The following is a 19,876-nucleotide window of genomic DNA, read 5'->3' as shown; positions in this document are numbered from 1 at the left end:
GGACGTTTCATATGTCGACCCTTAGCCTAGGATACCTCACTGGAATCTTCTGATTTTTTTCTTGTAGTTTGTGTATTTAGTGTAGCTTTTGTTTATTGCTAGCGCGTAATTGTAGAGAGAATCTCCTTTGTAGTTGCAGCCTTTCATTGTTGTACAGTAAAACAGTTGTGGCATGCATATAGATTTGCACCAAGTATTTCGCAGCTACGCTTGCAATTAACTAGATATTATTTTCAGTGCTATGTTAATGTGTTCTCCTATTTTTGCACTTCAAATTGTGCTTTTCTGTGTTATCGTGTGAAATATTGTGACAATTATGGCGTGTGAAAAACGTAACACTAGGCTCCAAACTAAACTGAGAAATAATAGTGACGACGAGCGTAGCTTATCAGCGCCGCAGAGTAATGAATTTACTAATGTTCAAAGTAGTAATTTGGTAACTGTGCACAGGGAAATGGAGCGGGCGTCAAACAATGGCGTGGACAGTGAAACAATTAGTGAAGAGGGAAGCATTATCGATCGATCGGTCGGCAATAGCTCGCCTCAGGAAGCCGAAATGACACGACACGATCTCGCAAATACTGTAGATTCAGGTTTTGGATCCTCACCGTTTTCTCAAATAAGTCAAGACACATTACTTCTTGTCAAAATGTGAACGTTTCCGGTGTAAATTCACTGCCGAAAAGCACTGAGGAACATGTTTCAGACACCAATGCATTGTTATTATAATTAATACAACAAATGGGACAAACACAGCAGAAGCTTCAAAAGTTAGACACAGTGGAACAAAATCTTAAAAAGTTAGACACAATGGAACAACACCAGAGACAAACACAGCAACAGTTAGACACACTGGAACAAAATCTTCAAAAGTTAGACACCACACCTGAACAAACACGTGAAGATTTAACTACTGAGTTACATAACATTGAATCGAAATGTCAAAAAGTCTGTAATGACGTAAAAACACAAATTTGTGAGCATTTTCAACCTATTTTTTCGCGGCATGAAAATGCATTACAGAATCACGAAGCAGCCATAAAAGAACTGCAAACCATTGTTCATGAAAATCATGAGACCTTGTGGGCTAAAATTGACTCAGTTGCATCTACCGATTCGGTTAAGCAACTTGCAAAAACTCAGGAAAACTTAAAGGACACAGTAGATTCGATTTCAACACAAATGAACAGTCTGAAACTTGGTTCAGAAAAACACACTGAGGAAATGTGTTCACTATCGGAGAAAGTAGCCGAACTTTCGGATCAGATCACTAACTTATCTACAAAGGTAGATGATGATCTGAATGACACAAGACCTGTAGCCTTCACTGACACAGAAGAGTATGAACAAATTAGAAAATTCAAACAGAATCAAAATCAAATCAATACACAGTACAAAAGAGAAATCCGGGAAGTACAAGATCAGCTGACACAGGTAGTACAAGAATTACGAATTTCAGAGGACACTCGCGCCCCAATACGGGAAGAGGGACATAGAAATACGGAACAGCCACAAAATAATAACACAGGGCATTTCGGAAGTTATGAAAGAAATTGGCAATGTGCACCGAATTTTGAGATGGAACGGCCGACACGACCTAACAATGACCGATATGCGACTCGCCGACATGATGATTTTGACTATAAGCTGTTCATTACTACACGTAAATTCAAAACATTTAAGAATTCTGGCAACGACATTCATCCACAAGCATGGCTCCATCAATTCTCGCATTGTTTTCCTCCCAACTGGTCGTTAGAACACAGATTAGAATTTATGTGTGGCTACTTGGAGAATGAACCAGCTGTAAGAATGCGATCGGTAATTCACGATTGCCACAGTGAAGGAGAGTTTTACCATGCCTTCCTCTCAGCATATTGGTCTCAAGCCACACAAGACCGAGTAAAACATAGCATCATAATGATGAAACGTTTCGAACAATCTGAATTTTCCAGTCTTATGAAATATTTTGAAGACATGTTGCATAAGAATCAGTATCTTTCAAACCCATACAGCCCCTCAGAACTCATCCGCATTTGCTTAATCAAACTGCCGGAACATTTACGACATATTATTTTGGCAGGACGTTGCAAAGACGACATTGAAGCATTTCAGGGACTCTTACAAGAATTGGAAATTGACACTGACAATCGCGGAACGCGAAACCAGGAACACAACAATTACAGGTCACATCTGTCGCAATTCCGCGATGAAAGAAGTAATAACTTGACACGACAAGGCTATTCTTACAACGCAAATCGTGACCAAAACAGACACCACCCATATGACAACCACTGGCAGAGTAACAATAGTTACAGAGAAAGATCGCATTTCCGTAGTAAAGAATATGACAGAGATTACCTTAGAAACAGACAATATGGGAACCAAAACAATTATCAAGGGAGACAGAATAACTTTAGACGCAACGGACCAGCGCGCAGTTACGATTCAGGGAGAAATTCTCCACAACTTAACCGACAAGAAAGAAACTACAGGAACTACCGACATGACGACAGACGATGTCATCGTAACGACAGACCTGAATTGCATCAGAACTGGCGGGATTCTAACAGAGCTGGGCCCTCTCGGCAAGGCGAATTTGTAGAAGTTAGGTCTCCTAATCCCAATAACAACGCGCGCCAACAAAGAGACAGACAATGACTCGCGCCGCAGGCACCCACGTGCGCCGGCTGGCTCAGAGAAAAATAACATTGACGCTAACCTTGTGAAAAATTTCAGTATTCTTTACCGACGTATACTGCATGATAATTGCGTTCAAGCTGAAATTCTGAATACTTTGAAGAGTAAAAGATTGTACCACATTTCACATGTAAAACCGATTATTGAAAGATAATCTGCCTTTTAACTTTGTCTTTGCCATATAACGTTTCCCTTTACATTACTAGTATGCTGTGTCAGACTTAAGAAACTGTTAACATACAACAATGTTTGAAGTTAAATATCCAGTCAAGAACCAAGAGAACTTATTTAAACAAAAATTACGAATGCATTGTTATAATGAACAGACGACACAGTGTTGTTAGTTGTGCATTCTTGCTTGTTAGTTGCACGATTACGTAACGACTATCAGGCTTACATACTTAGGACATATACTGGTACTGCTAATGAGATTTTAATGCAACATTTTGATTTACTTGAAAATACATTCCGGATTTAAAGTACTTTCTGAGAGATACCAGATGACACAGTGGTTAGTTTACGTGACAGCTACACGATTATATCACGACGTTACTAATGTGTGACACAATTTACATTGTTGCTTTTGCGGAGTATCTGTTTTATATCTGCACAGTTTTTCTGAATTTTTCTGGAAAGTAAAACATGTTTTAGTAGTAACTTTTGTGGTATAGCTACAAGGAGACAGCCTTTTCCATAGCACCACAATACGTTACAGCACAGTACTTTCTTCATCACGACAATAAGCGTAATAACTAAGATATCTATACGCAAAGCATTTCACTTTTGTTTATCATGAGGTAAGTACGTTGACTTTTGCGGAACTTAGCTTTCGGAGGACAATAACTACGACACTTCCACAGAGATTATCTTACAACAAGACGCACAGTTTAGCGCTACATTACACGTATTTGAGTGATTAATTTTGTACTTAAAAGATTAATTTTTAAAGATATTTGAAGTACAATGATACAAAGGTTTTCCGTGATACATTTCATTCCATTGCTGTAATCTGTAACACCTGAGGGTATAATTACATTAATCCTCAGGGGGGGTACATGCTTACTTTGTGTACCATGTGTGTGGCAACCACAAGGAACCCTAGCTAATATGGTATTTGCTTATACAACTTTACACATCGGTACCATATTTCTCTAACACACAAATTACACAGCTATCTGATCATTTAACTGAGAGATAAACATGTTTTTTACTACGTCAGTGACACATGTTTACGTAATTACACCGTTGGATAACTTCACACTTACGAAATTGTATTTTGTCTGTACTGTGTGAACTGTTCATATTTTTTCGGAATCATTGTGATACTATGAGAGCTTTGAATGATGTATTTGGTATGGATTCATGATTTTTAAAGTACGTTTGAGGCAGATGACACTTTTGACATGAGCAGAGAATTTTTTTAATTATTGGAGGAAGCTACGACGATTTTGAGATTCGACTGAGGTGTTATGATGTTATTTTTACGACGGCGATGTGTATTATGCTGCTGAGGTATGTTTATGATTAATAGGCTGAGGCTATATGAGTTATTTGATTATGCTTCATATTTATAATGACGAAATATTGACGAGTGTCGATGGATACGTGTATGTGTAATAAGGTAAGGAGTAATGAATAGTGGGTAGGGACTCTTGACTTGTGAAACAGGATGTTGGAAACCAAGAATCGTACTTTAAGAGTTATGAAATGTGTGTAAATGTGTGAATGTATCACAATGCCGGCGAAAATTGTTTTGGACACTTATATTTATAGGATTTTGTTTCTACAGATTTGCAACGCTAATTCTTGACCTGTGAAATATTTTTATGTGAGACTGTCACTGTAGCGGAAACTGCTGTCGTAAATATTTCCGTAAGAAAGTTAAGTGACCACCTGCACGTAATGCATCGCGGGCACCCACCTGGGCGACAGCCGCCCGAAAAAAAAAAAAAAAAAAAAAAAAAGCCATTAGCCTTTCAGTGGCACAGGTAGAAAAAAAAAAAGGGGAGGCCATTGTCTGTGCTACTGACATTTCCTTGTTGAAAGCATACTGTGGAGCTCGTAATTTATGATATTTACTGAAATGCGTAATAAAATGACAAGAAACATTTTTACATCTGCACACCTGATTATGACAAGCGTCTTTCTATGAGAGTTGAGAGAATTTCTACTAACTTATGAAATGTCACATGACTACTGAATGATATTTTTATGCATTGCTTTTCATAGTTGCTTATTTCATTTGATATCTGGTTTCCAGCTGTGTTGCAGCATTGCTTTTATAAAATGAAATGCATTTGCCAATGTGAACACTTTCTGTCAACAGATCTATTAAATAATTATTTTATGATCCACATTCTTTAAAAAAGGAGCACTTGGAAAGGAAAGAACAATAAGAAGGAACTAGTAACAGTAATACATAATTACTTTTCAAGTACATGGTAATATTTCTTTTTACAATCAGTTGTTGTGGTGCACCACTTTAATTACATAGATATTAAGATGTGAATATACATTTCCCTTATCTGCATTGTTGTTTTTACTGTAATATTTTTTCTGTTTGAGCTATGTCATGTTTAGGTATAAGTTACTGCTGTTTGCCAGGTGTAGTGTTACTGAATTTGACTTTGTGTTACTCTGCTAAGCCAATTTTACTACTCATTTATTTTTCTTGTTGCTGCACATTGGGTCATATTAGTTGTAATGTTGCATTGCTTGGTAATTTAGATTTACTGTAGCTTGCTTTGCAATTTTCCATTTTTTTGGTCATTGTTGTTTGTGTTACTTATTTTGTGCTGCTGCATTGCCTCGTTCCTTAGTTTAGCATCTGAGCTCAGTAGATTTAAGTTAGCTTAAGAGGGGGTAGCCTCTAAGAGAATGAGTTTCGATGAATTGGAAGAAATGCATTGAGAAGTTATACGAAAAAAAAGTACAGAAAACAGGTTTAGGTAGGATTTTCTTGGAAATAAATGTTGAGGTGAGAAATGTGTGAACATATAAATACAGAAAGCATGCTTAGATAGAATTTTTTTGGTGGAAACAAAGGATGAAATAAGAGGAAAGATATACGAAGTTTTGGGTTGGACTGCAGTACCAAATGTTACACTGAAAACGAACCCTACCCTTTCCTATTGGTGTTATCCCACTATGTGTTTGTGTACCCTTGTGTAGTTGTTTTCTTCCTGTCTCTGTGTAGTTTCATAGAATTTTTTCCTCTTTTAATACTAAGCTACATTCACTATGATGAGGAATACTGTTATCCTCGAATATAATTGGCATTAATAATATGTTATTTACTTTGTAAAGATGTTAGACATTATTTATTCTGTTTTGTGTTAATGCTCATGTGTGAAGTTGTTTCAAAAGTTATTCTGATCTTTTATGTATTTACTTATGTCATAATTCCTGTAATACTGATGTAAATGTTAGTTCGATTCTTTTGTAAAGCCTGTACTACAAATGTTATCTGTATTGTTATGTTTTTAATGATGTATTTTGTACCTTTGTTATTGTATTCTTATGTTATAAAATTGTAATTGACACCAGTTCATCAAAATAAGTAACTTGTAAGTTACATTTCACTGCACACGTTTCTGTGGTCATAGTAATGCACAATATGTGAGAAGTTGGGACTGTTAGCGTTTACGCGTGTGTAAATAATTCAGCAAGGGACTGGATAACAGCATTGTTGGTTCTAAGGACAGTTCTGAAAACTTTGTGAGTGCACAAGTGGTGGTTTATGGACTTGCTATATTAACTGCAAGACTCTTCACTGGTGATTGTGCACCTGCACAGTCACAACAGATGGCTGCTGGCTATCTCTACAAGGACTACAGTGGGTCTGCATCTTTGATGACCCACCAGTACCATTAACTCTACAAGGACTACAGTGGGTCTGCATCTTTGATGACCCACCAATACCATTATCTCTACAAGGACTACAGTGGGTCTGCACCTCTGGTGGCCCACCAATACCACAATCTCTACCAGGACTCCAGTGGGTCTGCTCTGTGATGACCTACCTACCAATATTCTTCAAAACTTCGAATGACTCTGCTGTGGGTTTGCTCCATTGTGGCCCATTACCTGTCAGCATGTCAAGAGTCAGCACTGTCTTTCCGTTGGAAGGACAACACTACTTCTTCAAGACTGCATGGAAATCCACTGTGTGCAATTTCTTTTACTAATGAGACTTTGTGAAAAAAACCTGTAATTACTATTATGGTGAATGATCAGGACTATCTTTATGGACTGTGAGAAAATTTTAGCTTTTGACCAACATTGTATCAATAAGTGTGTGCATTTGATTTCTTTGTTATTCTAATTATGAAAAATTTTATCAAATCATTATTGGCCACTGCCCAAAAAAAAATTTGTAAAATTTTGTGTGGGGAGCATGGGGGCTATGTAAGTAGGCTGTTTGTTTTCTCTATGTAAGTAGGCTGTTTGTTTTCTCTATGTAAGTAGGCTGTTTGTTTTCTCTATGTAAGTAGGCTGTTTATGTTTTCTCTATGTAAGTAGGCTGTTTATGTTTTCTCTATGTAAGTAGGCTGTTTATGTTTTCTTATTGGCAACGTTACGTAGCACTCAATATGAAAATCACTGGCTGTGCTGTGTGCAGTCTGTGGCTAGTTTGCATTGTTGTCTGCCATTGTAGTGTTGGGCAGTGGCAGCTGGATGTGAACAGCGCGTAGCGTTGCGCAGTTGGAGGTGAGCCGCCAGCAGTGGTGGATGTGGGGGGAGAGATGGCGGAGTTTTTGTCATGAACTGCTATATTTATATATGATGATATCAAGGTAAATACATTGTTTGTTCTCTATTAATATCTTTCACTTGCTAACTATCCCTATCAGTAGTTAGTGCCTTCCATAGTTTGAATCTTTTATTTAGCTGGCAGTAGTGGCGCTCGCTGTATTGCAGTACTTGAGCAGCGAAGATTTTTGTGAGGTAAGTGATTTGCGAAAGGTATAGTTTAATGTTAGTCAGGGCCATTCTTTTGTAGGGAATTTTGAAAGTCAGATTGCGTTGCGCTAACAAAATATATTGTGTCAGTTTAAGCGCAGTCATGTAAGATTGTTCAAAGGGGACGTTTCATATTATTTACGTTGCGTAAACATTGTTTCTTTGCTAGTGGAACCGCACAGTCTTGTAACGAAAGTTTTTAAGAGAGCTATTGTAAAATGTCGTAAGTAAAGAAACAATGTTCACGACACGTTAGTAAATGTAAACGGGTATTTTTAGTCATGATTTTTTTTGGCATGACGTGTTGAGAAAGGGGTGCTGTTCTTACCGTTGCGTTACCCCCATAAACATTAACATCACAGACGCTATAGTCTTGACTTAGGTGCTAGGAGCTACGACGTTGCGTCACGTGACGGGGCGGCCCACGAGCTTAAGTAAGTACCTGAAACAGGTTCGCCCGTCACCAAAGGTTGCCCATGTCTGATCTAGAGCTTCATGAATCAGGGGTCTACCCAGTCTCCTGCCATTGCGGTAAGGCATACATTGGGAACACTGTACGCATGGTGGAAGAGAAGTTCCACGAACGTAGACGCCACACTTAAATACTCCAGATCATGAATTCAGCTGTTGCCGACCATCGTATCAAAACTTGCCACACTACAGATTACAACAATTCCTTGATACTTAGACAATGTTTCTCTTGCTGGGTTTCTGTGATTAAAGAGTCCTCTGAAATCGGGACCGTAGACAGACTTATTAACAGAGATAAAGGCATACAACTGAATCAGGAGTGAAAACCTCCAGTGAGCCGGAAATAAGCGGAGAGTTTCCGTACAGCTAGGTCCGCGTCCGGTGGCGATAGTGTAGAGACAGTGGGCTGCACTTGTTAGCCCACCACAGCCAACGCCACGGACAGCGAGAGTATAGAAGTAATGGAGGGGGTAATGGCCAACGTGGGTATAAGCGGTGTATAGAACGCCGAAGCGAGCAGAGAAGCGGCCACCAGGAACCACTTGATGATGGCAACAAGCCTCTTTGCCGAAATATTGTGGAGAAATTACGAGCCGGCCGGAGTGGCCGAGCGGTTCTAAGCGCTACAGTCTGGAACCGCGCTGCCGCTATGGTCGCAGGTTCGAATCCTGCCTTGGGCATGGATGTGTGTGATGTCCTTAGGTTAGTTAGGTTTAAGTAGTTCTAAGTCCAGGGGACTGATGACCTCAAATGTTAAGTCCCATAGTGCTCAGAGCCATTTGAGAAATTACGACGTTGATGCGGGCTGACACCCAAGAATTCTACAAATTGTTGTATTATTACAGTGCAGTCAGATAAATGAAGGTGGTAGATTCACCTGAAAGCGTACGAAGAAGTACTAAACAGTCCGATATTGTGTAGTAGAATTTGCTGAGCATCAACTCGGTCACTTGACGCCTTGACATGATCCGGCTGAGATGTCCGTGTAGACTATGATCTTAAAATGTTCCATGAAGTACCGTATGTTCATTACCATCAGATATATTTTCTGTGGCGTATACATACAGACTGAAGCGACAAATTAAAATTGCAATATCACCTCAGCATCGAACAAAACGAAGGATCCTGCCTGAAACCCAGACACAGTATCTTTAATCAAATGAAAGTATGGAACCACATGGCTTCATCTGATAAGAGAACCTATGCCAGAGTTTTAGGCAGGGTCCCCATTTCGTTCGATGCTGATGTTTGCAAAGCTGTTCGAGTTTAGGCAGGATACCAAGTTGGCTGAGGTGTGAATGAGGATCTGGACTGAGGAGAGAGGCGTGCTAGGATAGTCCGTGCATTGTGCAAAGCCATCGTGCCAGGGTGGCGTGGTAGTCAGCGCATCTGCCTACGGAGCAAAAGGTCAAGGTTTGAATCCTGGCCTTGGTACAAATTTTTAATTCGTGCTCCACTCTGCATTTATATATAATAGATATCTGAGACTTCAAACTGTCTCTGGAACCACATAGTTTCATTTGATGAAAACATCGGTGACTGGGTTTCAGGCAGGATTCCCCGTTTTGTTCGCTACAGAGGTGCTATTCCAATAAAGCTGGAGAGCCTCTGCAATGCTATTCGAGTTTGGGGGGAATAACAAGTGTGCTGAGACGTGAGAGGAATTTGGACTGAGGAGTGAGGCATGTCGTCCGTGCAGAGCCACTGTGCTTAGTAAGCAAGAGACCTGCGTTCGAATCTTGGCCTTGGTACAAATTTCCATTTGTTGCTTCGGTCTGCATATATACAAAACAGATGTTCCAGACTTCAAAAGCTCTCTGGAAGCAAATAATTTCGTTTTCTGTAATGTTTGCGGGTTTTACTACAGTAAACGACCGTGATGGCATTCTTAGTTTTATTTAATAACTCGAGGCAAATGCCGTCTCTAATGACCTCGATATCGACGGGACGTCAAATCCCAGTCTTCCTTCAGTTAGTAATGGTAGCTACCCAAAATCGTACCAGAATCCAAACCTCATTAGTTTACAACACAACTCTACCGATAGCGACTGCACGAAGCAGGTAGGATACTGAAACTTCCTGGCGGATTAAAACTGTGTGCCGGACCGAGACTCGAGATCGGGATCTTTGCCTTTCGCGTGCAAGTGCTCTACCAACTGAGCTGCCCCAAGCACGACTCACGACCCGATCTCACAGCTTCAATTCTCCCAGTACCTCGTCTCCTACCTTCCAAACTTCAAAAGGCAAAGGTCCCGAGTTCGACTCTCGGTCCGGCACACAGTTTTAATCCACCAGGAAGTTTCATATCAGCGCACACTCCGCTGCAGAGTGAAAATCTCACTCAGGTAGGAGACTGTCTAAACGTTAATTCAAGGATAGACTAACCGTATCTTATTTGCCTCAGAGAAAGAGTTGTGCCCTTTGTGCACAAAGGTCGTTGCTCACGGACGAAACGTCTGTTTCTGATCAGCAATCTTAGCGACTAAGCATGTCATGGATGTTGTACATTAGTAATTGTCTTTTAATACTTGAAGAGTTCTTTAAATTAAACGTTTTGTGAAATGGAGTGTTCTACATTCAGTAGGAAGTTCAGTTTAGAGTAGTGTTTGAGCAATGTGCCTTGTTTCACTATCCTGTACTCTCGGACGCAGTACGCGATGATGGGGGCTACGTGCTAATATAATGGGTCTTCGTTCTTCGCAAGCCGGAGGCACTTAGCCGCGCTATCTCCAGAGCAGCTATATGCACGAGATACCCTCCAACTGTGCTCATGAGAGCTGAGCAAACGTTACGAAACGGCTATGCATGCATGTAACGAGAAGCGCCTCTGGGGCCGCGCTGATAATCCTGTTTGCTCCTGTGCCGACGATACCACTTCATTGCTTTCAGCACTGGCGTCCAGGTGTTTTTCTCGTTATACTGTCATGTTTCTTACGTGATTCCACTCTACATCCTCTAATATACGATCTAATTTTTGTTTTATATATTACATATACTTTCAATTGCTGCAACTGTAATTTCACTAACGCCACTAGCGCTAATCATTGTAAACTTCATTTAATTTATAAATGTACAATCATTCTCTCGTTCTTTTATGCGCTGACCACACGGCTGGGTACTGCTGCTGTAATTTTAGGTAACTTGTTCTTTTTGTTCGGACGTTTTACGTCCATTTCCTTTTTCTAAATTCTACGTTTTGTTTATATGGTCTAATTTTTACTTTTTCGTTCCGTAATCTGTAAAAACGGAGCCCTTACAGGACCGCTTTCTTGTACGTCCGTCCGTTTGTCTGTCTGTCTGTCTGTCTGCTGTCTGTACGACTCTTAAAACCGTTTTTCTCAGGAACAGGCAAACGTATCAAATTCAGATTTATGTCACATCTTATGGTATGTGGTCCCCTTGCAGTGTAAAAATTTTGAACTTCTAAGTGAATGCAATCAATAGATACGACCATTAATGTCATATTTTCAAACTCGTAAACACACTCATGAAAACCTGTAGGGTGCTTTCCGTTGACCGAGAATCATGGAATTCGGCAAGAAGCAAGATTTCATATTAAAAATAAAGTAAAAAATTTGAATCTTGTTAGATTATAATTATATCATATAAGAAATATCTTTTTACCATTTGAATATACATTACATTCATTATTCGTAAAGAGCATGGTAGACGAACATTACATCATGCAAACATAAAATGTAAGATGTCATGTTTTAGAAAGTAAAAAGAAAATGTTTTATTATATCTTCTCTCTCTACGTGTATAACCTGAAGTCCCCAGCTCGCTTCTTTTTCTAAATCTGGGCTAGTTCGAGGAACTTCTGTAGGGATTTTGATATGCTCTTGGAATTCCCGGGACCAATATCTTGCCAGTATCGAAGTCGATAACAGACAAAAATTGTTGAGATTCTGGATTCCCAGGATGGATGAACTATATACAGGGTGGTCCATTGATCGTGACCGGGCCAAATATCTCACGAACTAAACGCTGCCATAGGTCAAACGAATATCAACTGCGTTTTTTAAAATAGGAACCACCATTTTTTATTACATATTCGTGTAGTACGTAAAGAAATATGAATGTTTTAGTTGGACCACTTTTTTCCCTTTGTGATAGATGGCGCTGTAACAGTCGCAAACATATGGCTTACAATTTTAGACGAACAGTTGGTAACAGGTAGGTTTTTTAAATTAAAAGTACAGAACGTAGGTACGTTTGAACATTTTATTTCGGTTGTTCAAATGTGATACACGTACGTTTGTGAACCTATCATTTCTGAGAACGCATGCTGTTACAGCGTGATTACATGTATACACCACATTAATGCAATAAATGCTCAAAATGATGTCCGTCAACCTCAATGAGTTTGGCAGTACCATTTCTCTCAACAGCGAGTAGTTCGCCTTTCGTAATGTTCGCACATGCATTGAAAATGCGCTAACGCATGTTGTCAGGCGTTGTCGGTGGATCACGATAGCAGATATCCTTCAACTTTCCCTACAGAAAGAAATCCGAGGTCGTCACATCTGGAGAACGTGCGGGCCATGGTATGGTGCTTCAACGACCAATCCACCTGTCATGAAATATGCTATTCAATACCGCTTCAACACGCGAGCTATGTGCCGGACATCCATCATGTTGGAAGTACATCGCCATTCAATCATGCAGTGAAACATCTTGTAGTAACATCGGTAGAACATTACGTAGGAAATCAGCATACATTGCACCATTTAGATTGCCAATTAGCCTTCCTCCCATAATGCCGCACCATACATTAACCCGCCAAGGTCGCTGATGTTCCACTTGTCGCAGCCATCGTGGAGTTTCCGTTGCCCAATAGTGCATATTATGCCGGTTTACGTTACCGCTGTTGGTGAATGACGCTTCGTCGCTAAATAGAACGCGTGTCAACAATCTTGTCACCGTCCCGTAATTTCTCTTGTGCCCAGTGGCAGAACTGTACACGACGTTCAAAGTCGTCGCCATGCAATTCCTAGAGCATAGAAATTTGTTACGGGTGCAATCGATGTTGATGTAGCATTCTCAACACCGACGTTTTTGAGATTCCCGATTCTCGCGCAGTTTGTGTGCTACTGATGTGCGGCTTAGCCGCGACAGCAGCTAAAACACCTACTTGGGCATCACCATTTGTTGCAGGTCGTGGTTGACGTTTAACATGTGGCTGAACACTTCCTATTTCCTTAAATAACGTAACTATCCGGCGAACGGTCCGGACACTTGGATGATGTCGTCCAGGATGCCGTGCAGCATACATAGCACACGCCCGTTGGGCATTTTGTTCACAATAGCCATACATCAACACGATTTCGACCTTTTCCACAATTGGTAAACGGTCCACTTTAACACGGGTAATGTATCACGAAGCAAACACCGTCCGCACTCGCGCAGTGTTACGTCGTACCACGTACTTATACGTTTGTGACTATTACAGCGCCATCTATCGCAAAGCGAAAAAAGTGGTCCAACTAAAACCTTCATATTTCTTTACGTACTACACGAATATGTAATATAAATGGGGGTTCCTATTTTAAAAAACGCAGTTGATATCCGTTTGACCTATGGCAGCACCATCTAGCGGGCCAACCATGGCGCCATCTGGTTACCCCCTTGAAGCTAGACGAATTTCGTTCTTTATGGTTTATTCGTTTGATGATTATTTCGTGAGATATTTGGCCCGGTCACTATCAATGGACCACCCTGTATACACTACACCTGCAAAGACGACCTCGAATTTGATCCGATGATAGTAGATGCATTGATAATTGTTTCAACGTCCTCTCCCAACAGATAGCGTAGTCCGCCAACTACCAGTGCGCCATCTGTGTCTAACCTTTAATAAGGAATGCTCACAGCCAGAAGACTCAGTGTGGAGCAAATATATGAAGCAAGCTGTCAACCATACCACGGAGATGCACTCGTGCTTCCTACAGCGAAATGAGAGAGAATTGAAGAGGCCTTCCGAGCGGCGGAATGGTCCTTTCGAAGAATTCCCTCAGAAACTGGACATGCTGCGTCAGCTGTGCAACGATGCTGTTGTCAGTGAAAATTCTCACACCCATAGACGAGGTTCTGGACGTCCATGCAGCACAGATGCCCGCCAGGATCGTCGCATTGAAAGGGCAGCAGGGGCAGATCGTACAGCTACCACAGCACAGATAAGTGGGCTTGTTAGTCCATACGTGTCAACACGAAGTGTCGCGAAACAGCTATTAGCTGTGGGGCTGCGGGCACGCGCACTTGTAACACATCTTCCACTCACGCCGCAGCATCGACGCGCACTGCTCGACTGGTGCCGTCAAAGGATCACTTGGAAAATGGGATGGTGCGCCGTGTGGTCTTCAGCGATGAAAGCAGATTCTGACCGCATGCAAGTAATGGTTGTTTGCCCATACAACGTAGACCTGGTGAGCACTGTCCGTGGAGTGCGTGTGTCCAAGTTTCACGGGCCTCACCACATGCCTTAATGTCTGTGATGTGATAAGCTACGATTCTCGTTGACCTTTGGTTGTTCCAGAGCTGACGCTAGCCAGCGTTTGGTAGGTGCAGAATATTTGTAGACCCCTTCTTTTGCCATTCTTGCATCAGGAACGTGATGTGTTGTTCCAGTGGAATAATGCTCGACATAAACTGCCCGTGAAACTCAACATACTCTGTAAGGCGTGCAGCAACTTTCCTGGCCAGCACGGTCTTCGGACACGGGTAGGATACAATGAAACGAGAAGTGATTCGTGCGACTTGTCAGCCGACAACTGTTGCAGAACTACATGAACAGGTCGAACAGCTGTCTCACAACGTATCCAAGGACAGTATCTACCATCCGTACGATCTACTGTATGGCAGAGTGATCGCCTGCATAACAGCCCGTCTAGACTACACTGTGCACTAACGCGGGTGTTTCAGTATGGATGTATACCTGGTACATTAGAACCGTTTGTGCTACTGATCTGTAAATATAATCATTCCATGTACTCCGTATACCCTGTTGCAACAATAAATCTCTAGTTTACTGGAAAACTTTAAAAGGATTTTCTAATTTGTTTCTGGCACTGTATATATACGAGGGTGAGCCAAATGAAAACCTTAAATTTATAATAAGAAATCGAAATTTCGCGCCGTTATCCTGTAACTTGGTAACCGTGCTACAAACAGCGTGCAGAATGGCCTGTAGGTGGCAGCATAGTGCAGATGCACACATACCGTCGCAGTATGAGTATAAAGATGGCCGCCCCACTTGCGACTTGCACCAGGGAAGAACAGCGTTCTGTCATTCGGTTTTGGCGTAGTGAAGGTGTGAAACCTATTGAAATTCATAAACGAATGAAGGTTCAGTACGGTGATGCATGTATGTCACAGCAGCAAGTCTACGAATGGAGTAGGAAGTTCACGAATGGTGTGACTTCAGTGAAAGATGCTCCTCGTCCAGGTCAGGCACAACGAGTTGTGACTCCACAGAACATTGCAGCAGTTGAAGCCATATTGAAGGAAAACCACCGAGCGACACTGAATGACATTGAAGCATGTTTACAGATTAGTGATGGGTCAGCACACCATATTGTGCATGATGTGCTCCAGTTTCACAAAGTGTCTACAAGATAGGTGCCACGGCAGCTGACTCCTGAAATGAGAGAACGACGTGTTGATGCTTGTGAAGAACCTCTTCGGCGCTTTGAACGAGAAGGTGATGGCTGCCTTGCAAGAATCGTTAATGGGGAAGAAACATGGGTTCACTTCCACCAACCGGAAACGAAGAGAGCGAGCAAGGAATGGCGCCATTCCTCGTCACCAAAACCAAAGAAGTTTCGAACAGACCCATCAGCAGTGAAGGTTTTGCTGACTCTCTTTTGGGACGAAAAAGGCTTCATTTTGGAGCATCACATGCCTAGATGGCCACTGTCACCAGTGCATCATACACAGATCTCCTAAAAAATCATCTGCGGCCTGCAATCAAATCAGAGCAACGTGGATTGCTGTCATCTACATCTACATCTACATTTACACTCCGCAAGCCACCCAACGGTGTGTGTCATTACCTTCCTTTCCCGTTCCATGCTTATGGTTCGCGGGAAGAACGATTGCCTGAAAGTCTCCACGCGCGCTCGAATCTCTCTAATTTTACATTCGTGATCTCCTCGGGAGATATAAGTAGGGGGAAGCAATATATTCGATACCTCATCCAGAAACGTAGCCTCTCGAAACCTGGACAGCAGGCTACACCGCGATGCAGAGCGCCTCTCTTGCAGAGTCTGCCACTTGAGTTTGCTAAACATCTCCGTAACGCTATCACGCTTACCAAATAACCCTGTGACGAAACGCGCCGCTCTTCTTTGGATCTTCTCTATCTCCTCTGTCAACCCGACCTAGTACGGATCCCAAACTGATGAACAATACTCAAGTATAGCTCGAACGAGTGTTTTATAAGCTACCTCTTTTGTTGATGTACTACATTTTCTAAGGACTCTCCCAATGAATCTCAACCTGGTACCCGCCTTACCAACAATTAATTTTATATGATAATTCCATTTCAAATCGTTCCGCACGCATACTCCCAGATATTTTACAGAAGTAACTGCTACCAGTGTTTGTTCCGCTATCATATAATCATACAATAAAGGATCCTTCTTTCTATGTATTCGCAATACATTACATTTGTCTATGTTAAGGGTCAGTTGCCACTCCCTGCACCAAGTGCCTGTCCGCTGCAGATCTTCCTGCATTTCGGTGCAATTTTCTAATGCTGCAGCTTCTCTGTATACTACAGCATCATCTTCGAAAAGCCGCATGGAACTTCCGACACTATCTACTAGGTCATTGACATATATTGTGAAAAGCAATGGTCCCATAACACTCCCCTGTGGCACGCCAAAGGTTACTTTAACGTCTGTAGACGTCTCTCCATTGAGAACATGTTGTGTTCTGTTTGCTAAAAACTCTTCAATTAAGCCACACAACTGGTCTGATATTCCGTAGGCTCCTACTTTGTTTATCAGGCGACAGTGCGGAACTGTATCGAACGGGCCGGCCGGGTGGCCGAGCGGTTCTAGGCGCTACAGTCTGGAACCTTGCGACCGCTACGGTCGCAGGTTCGAATCCTGCCTCGGGCATGGATGTGCGTGATGTCGTTAGGTTAGTTAGGTTTAAGTAGTTCTAAGTTCTAGGGGACTGATGACCTCAGAAGTTAAGTCCCATGGTGCACAGAGCTATTTGAACCTTTTTTTTTTTTTTGTACCGAACGCCTTCCGGAAGTCAAGGAAAATGGCATCTACTGGGAGCCTGTATCTAATATATTCTGGGTCTCATGAACAAATACAGCGAGTTGGGTTTCACACGATCGCTGTTTCCGGAATCCATGTTGATTCCTACAGAGTAGATCCTGGGTTTCCAGAAATTACATGATACGCGAGCAAAAAAAACATGTTTTAAAATTCTACAACAGATCGACGTCAGAGATATAGGTCTATAGTTTTGCGCATCTGCTCGACGACCCTTCTTGAAGACTGGGACTACCTGTGATCTTTTCCAATCATTTGGAACCTTCCGTTCCTCTAGAGACTTGCGGTACACGGCTGTTAGAAGGGGGGCAAGTTCTTTCGCGTACTCTGTGTAGAATCGAATTGGTATCCCGTCAGGTTCGCTCTGATGAGCGATTTCAGTTGCTTTTCTATTCCTTGGACACTTATTTCGATGTCAGCCATTTTTTCGTTTGTGCGAGGATTTAGAGAAGGAACTGCAGTGCGGTCTTCCTCTGTGAAACAGCTTTGGAAAAAGGTGTTTAGTATTTCAGCTTTACGTGTGTCATCCTCTGTTTCAATGCCATCATCATCCCAGAGTGTCTGGATATGCTGTTTCGAGCGACTTACTGATTTAACGTAAGACCAGAAATTCCTAGGATATTCTGTCAAGTCGGTACATAGAATTTTACTTTCGAATTCACTGAACGCTTCATGCATAGCTCTCATTACGCTAACTTTGACATAGTTCAGCTTCTATTTGTCTGAGAGGTTTTGGCCGCGTTTAAACTTGCAGTGAAGCTCTCTTTGCTTCTGCAGTAGTTTCCTAACTTTGTTGTTGAACCACGGTGGGTTTTTCCCGTCCCTCACATTTTTACTCAGCACGTACCTGTCTAAAACGCATTTTACGATTCCCTTGAACTTTTTCCATAAACGCTCAACGTTGTCAGCGTGGGAACAGAAATTTTCGTTTTGATCTGTTAGGTAGTCTGCATTCTGCCTTCAATTGCTCTTGCTAAACAGATAAACCTTCCTCCCTTTTTTTTTATATTCCTATTTACTTCCACATTCAGGGATACTGCAACGGCCTTATGATCAATGATTTCCTGTTCTGCGCTGGGTCTGTATGTTATCAGTAGGTCCAAGATGTTATCTCCACGAGTCGGTTCTCTGTTTAATTGCTCGAGGTAATTTTCGTATAGTGCACTCAGTATAATGTCACTCGATGCTCTGTCCCTACCACCCGTCCTAAACATCTGAGTGTCCCAGTCTATATCTGGTAAATTGAAATCTCCACCTAAGGCTATAACATGCTGAGAAAATTCATGTGAAATGTATTCCAGATTCTGTCTCAGTTGTTCTGCCACTAGTGCTGCTGAGTCGGAAGGCCGGTAAAAGGAGCCAATTATTAACCTAGCTCGGTTGTTGAGTGTAACCTCCACGCATATTAATTCACAGGAACTGTCCACTTCTACTTCACTACAGGATAAACTACTACTAACAGCGACAAACATGCCACCACCGGTTGCATGCAATCTATCCTTTCTAAACACCGTCTGTGCCTTTGTAAAAATTTCGGCAGAATTTATCTCTGGCTTCAGCCAGCTTTCCGTACCTATAACGATTTCATCTTCGGTGCTTTCTATCAGCGCTTGAAGTTCCGGTACTTTACCAACGCAGCTTCGACAGTTTACAATTACAATACCGATTGCTGCTTGGTCCCCGCATGTCCTGATTTTTGCTCCGCGCCCTTTGAGACTGTTGCCCTTTCTGTACTTGCCCGAGGCCATCTAGCCTAAAAAAAACAGCCCAGTCCACGCCACACAACCCCTGCTACCCCTGTAGCCGCCTCCTGTGTGTAGTGGACTCCTGACCTATCCAGCGGAACCCGAAACACCACCACCCTATGGCGCAAGTCGGGGAATCTGCAGCCCACACGATCGCAGAACCGTCTCAGCCTCTGATTCAGACCCTCCACTCGGCTCTGTACCAAAGGTCCGCAGTCAGTGCTGTTGACGATGCTGCAGATGGTGAGCTCTGCTTTCATCCCGCTAGCGAGTCTGGCAGTCTTCACCAAATCAGATAGCCGCCGGAAGCCAGAGAGGATTTCCTCCGATCCATAGCGACACACATCATTGGTGCCGACATGAGCGACCAACTGCAGATGGGTGCACCCTGTACCCTTCATGGCATCCGGAAGGACCCTTTCCACATCTGGAATGACTCCCCCCGGTATGCACACGAACTGCATATTGGTTTTCTTCCCCTCTCTTGCTGCCATATCCCTTTTGCAACATGACAATGCAAGGCCCCACACTGCTCGTATAACAGTTGCATCAATCACAGACCTGCATTTTGAGTGTCTTCCTCATCCACCAGACCTTGCCCCAAGTGATTTCCACATGTCTGGACCACTCAAAGACGCAATGGGAGGAAATAAGTTCCGTTCTGATGAAGAGGTACGCCTCGCAGTGTATGATGGTTGCGCGGACTAC

Source organism: Schistocerca americana, chromosome 1 (assembly GCF_021461395.2).
Source record: "Schistocerca americana isolate TAMUIC-IGC-003095 chromosome 1, iqSchAmer2.1, whole genome shotgun sequence".
NCBI lineage: Eukaryota > Metazoa > Arthropoda > Insecta > Orthoptera > Acrididae > Schistocerca > Schistocerca americana.
The sequence above is the reverse complement of the archived record's forward strand: the minus strand, read 5'-3'. Positions refer to the sequence as shown.